Source organism: Sorex araneus, chromosome 9 (assembly GCF_027595985.1).
Source record: "Sorex araneus isolate mSorAra2 chromosome 9, mSorAra2.pri, whole genome shotgun sequence".
NCBI classification, from domain to species: domain Eukaryota; kingdom Metazoa; phylum Chordata; class Mammalia; order Eulipotyphla; family Soricidae; genus Sorex; species Sorex araneus.
In genome coordinates this window covers 1,821,952-1,829,195 of record NC_073310.1, presented here as the reverse complement: position 1 = coordinate 1,829,195, position 7,244 = coordinate 1,821,952, and positions in this window count along the sequence as shown.

The window sequence follows — 7,244 nt, the reverse complement described above, 5'->3', positions numbered from 1 at the left end:
CAGGAGCCGCTCTGGAGTGCCCCTAATCCTTACCCTGTTGGTGAGCCCACTGGCCAGCGTACTCTCCCGCCCCCTGGAGACGCCAGAGAAAACTGCGACTTCGCCAGGAGCCCTGCAGAACCGCCAGCACTGCCGGGCTCCAGCCCCGGGGCTGCCAGCGTGCCAGGAAGCAGCCGCGTGGGTGAGGCTGGTTTCCCCTGCAGTGACACACCAGCGCTGCCCTCAGGGGGGCCCGCGACTCCCCGCCAGCAGCCCTGCCCGACAGGGCCCCTGCACAGGCCCCTGTCCCTCTCAGCCCTGGCTCACCCCGCTTCCTTCGCTGGCAAATGGCTCACAAACATTTGCTTGATGTCTGGGAACGTATGAATGATGCTGTTTTCGAGGGCTCAGTATTTTTCTAACTCATCGTGTAGGGAAAACAAGTTTTCAGGACGTGTTTCCGTCCAAGGGAAAAGACTCCCTTGTGTTTTGAAAAAGAAATTTAGCCCCGGGGGCTGGAGCAATAGCACAGCGGGGAGGGCGTTTGCCTTGCATGCGGCCGACCCAGGTTCGAGTCCCAGCATCCCATATGGTCCCCCGAGAACCGCCAGGGGTAATTCCTGAGTGCAGAGCCAGGAGTGACCCCTGTGCATCGCCGGGTGTGACCCAAAAAAGAAAAATAAGGGCTGGAATGATAGCATAGCGGGTAGGGTGTTTGCCTTGCACACGGCTGACCCGGGTTCGAATCCCAGCATCCCATATGGTCCCCTGAGCACCGCCAGGAGTGATTCCTGAGTGCAGAGCCAGGAGTGACCCCTGTGCATCGCCAGGTGTGACCCAAAAAGAAAAATAAAAAAAGAAAAGAAATTTAGCCCCAGGGGTGCTCAGAGGCTATTCCTGGCTCTGCTCGGGAATGACCCTTGGGGGTGCGTGGGGAACCCTCTGTGGTGGGGGGGTCGCATTTCTGGAGGTCCTGATGGTGCTGTGTGTGTGAGGGTGAATGGCTTCCTCTCACACCAGGCCTCAGAGAAGTGCTTGATTATGGGCTCGAGGGCCATAGCCAACAGCACTGCACAGGGGCCTGTAGATGGCACAGCAGTTGGACTCATGCCAGGGGCCCTGGCACCCTGCGTCTCCCATGTACCCTCAGGTGTGCCCTGGTGGTCCCAGCACTCAGAGCCTGGGCAGCAACGCCTCCTCCTGGTCTTTATTTTTTTTGGGTCACACCTGGCAATGCACAGGGGTTACTCCTGGCTCATGCACTCAGGAATTACTCCTGGCGGTACTCGGGGAACCATATGGGATGCTGGGAATCGAACCCGGGTCGGCCGTGTGCAAGGCAAGTGCCCTACCCGCTGTGCTATCGCTCCAGCCCCCCTCCTCCTGGTCTTGCACTAATCACTGACCCCTACCTGACCAGCCAAGTATTGCTGGAAGTGGCTCCTGGGCTCCCGAATAAAGTGCTCCCTCGGGACCCGAGTGGGGTACCAGGCCAGGGCCTAGCAGAGCAGTGTCCCGCCGGAGCCCGTCTCGCTGTCCCTGTAGCACAGAGTGACATCTCCTCCCCACGCCACTTAATTTAGTGTCCTGACACCCGGCTAAAACTAAATTCAATCGCTTCTCCCCGCTGGTCCCGAGCAGAACACCGGCCGCTCGGGGAAGCCCGCTCCAGAAGCCGAGGCGAGGGGACAACAGGCGGGGGGAGGGGGTTGTCACACAGAGCGTGGGAGGCAGCAGCATCCAGAGATCTTCCAAGTGAGCGGGTGCTGGCTGCCGCGACAGCACAGCGGGGAGGGCGCGTCCCTTGCACGCAGCCCACGCCGTGGCTGCGGAGACGTGGGTGCGGACGGTGACACTGACTAGCGACGCTTCTGAAAGTCACAATCCCTGGGGGGGTAGGGAAGAGGAAGTGCAGGCTCCTCCATGGTGCCCACACAGGCCTGGGGACAGCCCCCTCCTCCCCCGACCCCCAGGCTGCCCATACCCGGCTCCCAGAGGGCTGCGGGTTGAGAGCGCCTGTCCGCTTCCATCTGGGGAGGGACGGCGGGGAGGGGGCCGGCCAGGGCTCCGGGTTCCTCTCTGCTCTGAACTCAGGAGTCACCTGGGTAGAGCCCCGGGGCAGTGCGTGCCAGGGCTCGTGCCAGGCCTCTGAGTCATCATTCCAGCCCTGGAGAGTTTGTCGATGCCCACGCCAGCGTCCCCTCTGGTGGGGCCTCGCGTCTGCCGGGCCCTCCAGCTCCAGCCCCTGTTTGGCCTTTGCACTGAGGGGCACAATGGTTTCCCTTTTGTTCCTCACACAGTGAACTCCACGTCCAGGGCTCCTGTGGCGCTGTGCGTTTTTGGCGGCCCACCCGCCGTGTTCAGCACCCAGCGCTTGCCCCATGCTCTCGAGAGACCCCTGCTCTTTCCCCAGGCCTCCACCTGGTGGTCTTTCCCCAGAAAGCCTCTCCTGCCCTTGCGCCGAGCAGACCTCAGTCCTCCTCCCCAGCCCGCCCAGGCTGTTCCTCCTGCTAGGCCGTCATGCCCGTGTCACCGGGGGCCCTGGGAAAGCTCAGAGCAGGGCCAGCGCTGCAGGTCACTGCTGGGCGTCCCGGCTGGAGCTTCACGGATCGCCCCAAAGCTCTGCCATCTGGGGGTTCACACCGTGAGAAGGTACCCAGCATGTGTGCAGGTGCTGGGGCGCTCCTTTTACACAGAGTGTGTAAACACATGGCCCTGCTCACTGCAGACACAGCGGGGAAGGGAAAGGGGAAAAGCCAAGCACAGCAGTAACCGAGTTTCCATAAGAGTGAGCTGAGAGCGGAGAGGGAGCACAGCGGGTAGGGCGCTGGCCTCGTGTGTGGCTGACCCAGGTGCGATCCCCAAGATCTCCTGTTTCCACCCCAGCGCTGCCAGGAATAAATACTGAGCACGGAGCCAGGAGGAAGCCCTGAGTACCGAGTCCCACCACAGGTGCCCTCCCCCCCCAAAAAAAAAATTAGCTTTGAGATTTGGGGGAAGATAAGTCATTCCCAATTGGAAGAGTGAAGAAAGACGTGGTGGGGGGCTGGAGCGATAGCAGAGCGGGTAGGGCGTTTGCCTTGCATGCGGCCGACCCGGGTTCAATCCCCGGTATCCCATACAGTCCCCCACGCACCATCAAGAGTAATTTCTGAGTGCAGAGCCAGGAGTAACCCCTGAGCATCGCTGGGTGTAACATAAAAAGAAAAAAAAAAGACATGGTGGTATCTTTTTAAATTAGATCCTGAGGGGCCGGAGTGATTGCACAGTGGGTACGGTGTTTCCCTTGCACACGGCCAACCCAAGTTCAATCCCCAGCATCCTAAATGGTCCCACCCCCCCCCCGCCGAGCACCACCTGGAGTAATGTTTGAGCGCAGAGCCAGGAGTAACCCCTGAGCATCACCAGGTGTGACCCAAAAAGCCAAATAAATACATTAATTAGATCTTGGCATTCAGTGAGATTTCACTTGTCCAGGTAAACGCCTGGTATTTTAGAAAGAGGCAGCGACCCGAGTGAAAGGTGGAAACAAGAGTGCCGGGAAGTGGCGGGGTGAGATCTGATGAGGCGACACAGGGTCCCTGCAGAGCTGGAGCCGCGCTGGAATAAGACGTTAGAGAGTAAGTCACGGGGTTGCAGGAGTCGGCTGCAGGGTTGCATGGGAAGGGGCGGGAAAGCCGACTTTTCCCAGAGAGTAGACGGGGGAAGACGGGGGCCATGATTCAGTGGCAAAGTGGGTCTCCGAGCTGCGGCCCGATGCCGCTCACCTGGCCACGCGCAGTCTCCGCGGCCCTGTGCTCGGCGCGGCCTGAGCCCCAGCACAGTACAGGCAGCTGTGGGGAGGCCGTGAGCAAGGACCGCGCAGGCGCGCAGCAGCACAGCACCCCCCCCCCCAAGAAGCGCAGCTAAAGAGCACAGCTGTGTGCGAGCACCCCCCCCCCCCCGCCAGTGTCCCCAGGGTTCCTTGGCCAAACATGTAAGCACAAACCAGACCTGTGGCCCCTCCGATCCCCACAGCCACAGGGAAGGAAGCGGGAGGAAACATGTCTTTGGTGTTCTGGAAAGGTCAAAGCTTGGGCTCGGGGGCTGGAGCGACAGCACAGCGGGGAGGGCGTTTGCCTTGCACACGCAGACCCGGGTTCGATTCCCAGCATCCCATATGGTCCCCTGAGCACCGCCAGGGGTGATTCCTGAGTGCAGAGCCAGGAGTGACCCCTGTGCATCGCCGGGTGTGACCCCAAAAAGCAAAAAAAAAAAAAAAAAGCTTGGGCCGGGACATAGCTCGGGGGCAGCATCAGGGGCCTGGATTCCATCCCAACCCCAGCTGCCGCGCGAGCAATGAGAACAAGCGCTGCTCTACCTGGCCTTAGCGCCGCCCACCAGGCTCCTAGCCCAGCAGTGCACATGGTGTCCAAGCCGCCAGGAGTTTCCTCAGCACAGGGTCAGGAGCAAGCCCGAAACACAGCAGACCTATGGCCCCAAACCCAGAAAACAGAACATTTAAAAAGCTTAATTAAATAAATTGCCTGCTCAAACACAGCCACGAGGGGGCGCTGCAGGCCTCATGAACAAAGTCTGCTCCGCAGCGCCCTCTTCTGGCAGAAATAAACATTGCCGCGACTGACGGTTACGTCCCAGTCTCTCTCCAGGTCTTACCTCGGGAGCTAAGTCAAACCAGGAACAAATAATGCGCTTTTCTTCCGGGCTGTTCAAACTTCAACGTGTGTAAGCAATTCTTACGTGTTCGTGCAAGGGTCTGAGGCAGCACAGGGCTAAGGCGCTTGCCTTCGTGGCCTCAGGAGTGAGCCCTGAGGACTGGGAAGAGACCAAACCAGAAACAGAAACAGGAATCTTCCAACTTAGGGGTGCTAGAGGTTAAACTGTCACTGGTGGAACTGAAGAAGCCCAGCGTCATTTTGGGGGGAGCAGGAGGGGGCACACCGGCATTGCTCAGTGTCTGCTCCAGGCTCTGTGCTTGCTGGCAGGGCCAGACCTCCTGATGCAGAGCAGTCTGACGAGTTCTTTCACCTATCTCTGTACCTCCATTCTGTAACAGGACTAAGCGCCCTTGATCTGTGTGTCTGTGTGGACTGTGTGTGTGTGTGTGTGTATGTGCGTGTGTGCGCGCTCACGCTACACTCCATGATGCTCAGGGGACACTCCAACCATTTCTGGCTCCTGCACTCAGGAATTATTCCTGACAGTGCTCAGGGTACCATATGGGATATCTGGAACCAAACTCTGACCAGCTGCCTGCAAGGCAAATGCCCTCCCCACTGTCCTACCACTGGCCCCTCAGGTCCCTTGACTGTAACAACTCCTCTCATCCATCACATCACTAAGGCAGATGTTTGCATCTGTTAGATGCAGTCCCTGATGTTCACAAGGAATGTTGTGGTGGCTTTATCCTTGAGAAAATTATTCAAGTTGTTTTCTTTATTTAAAACAAAAGGATAGGGGCCGGAGCGATAGCACAGCGGGTAGGGTGTTTGCCTTGCACGCGGCCGACCCGAGTTCGATCCCCGGCACCCCATATGGTCCCCCAAGCACTGCCAGGAGTAATTCCTGAGTGCAAAGCCAGGAATAACCCCTGAGCATCGCTGGGTGTGACCTAAAAAGCAAAAAAACAAAACAAAACAAAACAAAAAAAAACAGGCTGAAGCAAATGCTTTGCATGCAGGAGACGGGGGAAGGTTCTGTGAGCCTGCCAGGAGTAAGCCCTGAGCGTCACCGGGTGTGACTCCCCCACCCCCGCCAAAAGAAAAAGTATTGTAATGATGTACTTTGCAAGAGGATGAGACAGCAATGACCTGGAGACAAAAATTGGACAGGTCCCATTTTAAAGCATCTGTAAGTGGGACACTAGAATGCTGAGGGTAGACAGTATACAAGGACCAAGGAACTCAGCTTGCGTGTGGCTCGCCTGTTTGATCCCTAGTGCCACATAAGGCCCCTGTGCACCACCAGGCCTCATCTCTGGACAGAGCTAGGAGGAAGTCCTGAGCAATGAAGACTGTGACCCAAAATCAAAATAGGCCTGGAAAGACAGTACAGCAAGTTATTGCACACGCTGCCAACCTGGGTTCCATCCCTGGCATCCCAGTGGTTCCCCCAGGCACAGCCAGGAATGATCCCCGAGTGCAGAACCAGAGCAAGCTCTGAGCACCGCCCCAAAACAATGAGGTCAGAGAGAACATGGTGCTTGCTTGCCTTCCATGTACTTGCCCCCGTTTGATCCCAAACACTACCAGAAATGACCCCTGACCAGAGCTAGTAGCCCCTGAGCACCACCAGATAAAGCCCCAATACCCACACCCCCAGTGTACATATGCAGGACTGGAAACTGGAGAGGGTAGGGCTTTGGCCTTGCATTCAACTGACCTGGGTTCTGTCCCTGGCACCCCCCATGGTCCCCGCCAGGAGAGATCCCTGAACAGAAGCCCTGAGCATTGCTGGGTGTGACCCCTAAACCAAAAGCAGAAAATACACATATGCAGCCATGGGAAGTGTCTATAACTACCGAATTTAAAACAGTTAAGTCACAAACGGAGGGCTGGAGACACTTCAACAAGTAGGGCACTTGCCTTGTACACAGCTGACCTGGGTTCTGTCCCTGGCATGCAAACGTACACCCTATGGTGTACTTCTCATATGGGGCAATTTAAGTGTTTCAGGTTTTAGGGGCTGGAGCGATAGTAGAACAGGTAGGGCAGTTTGCCTTGCACACAGATGACCTGTTTGATCCCTGGCATCCCATATGGGCCCCCAAGTCAGGAGTAATTCCTGAGTGCAGAGCCAGCCATAACCCCCGAATCGTTTTTGTCAGGTACAACCCAAAAAAGTGAAAAAGAAAAAAATTGTTTCAGATTTTAATGGTATTTAACGTTGAAGTACAATGGGTAAGGGGCTTGCCTTGCATACAGCCCATAGTTTCAATACGACACCCAACATGGTCCTGCACACTGCCAAGAGTGGTCCCTGAAGTTGAGACAGGAGAGTTCTTAGGAACAGCCAGGTTCACAGCCCAAGCCACCCAGCCCACCCCAATATAGTCACTCCCACAGTCCAAATGGGCAATCGGAAATTTAGATTATTCTTAAATTCTTAAGCAATGTAGGTATATTGCAATTAAAGATATAATATGCATGTTACATAGGAAGGTAGGTATAAGCGTAATTATAACCAAGTCAAACATAGCCCTAATTCCTGTTCCTGGGAATTAAACACACTGGATCCTATAGCACTGTTTTTTATTTTGGGTCACA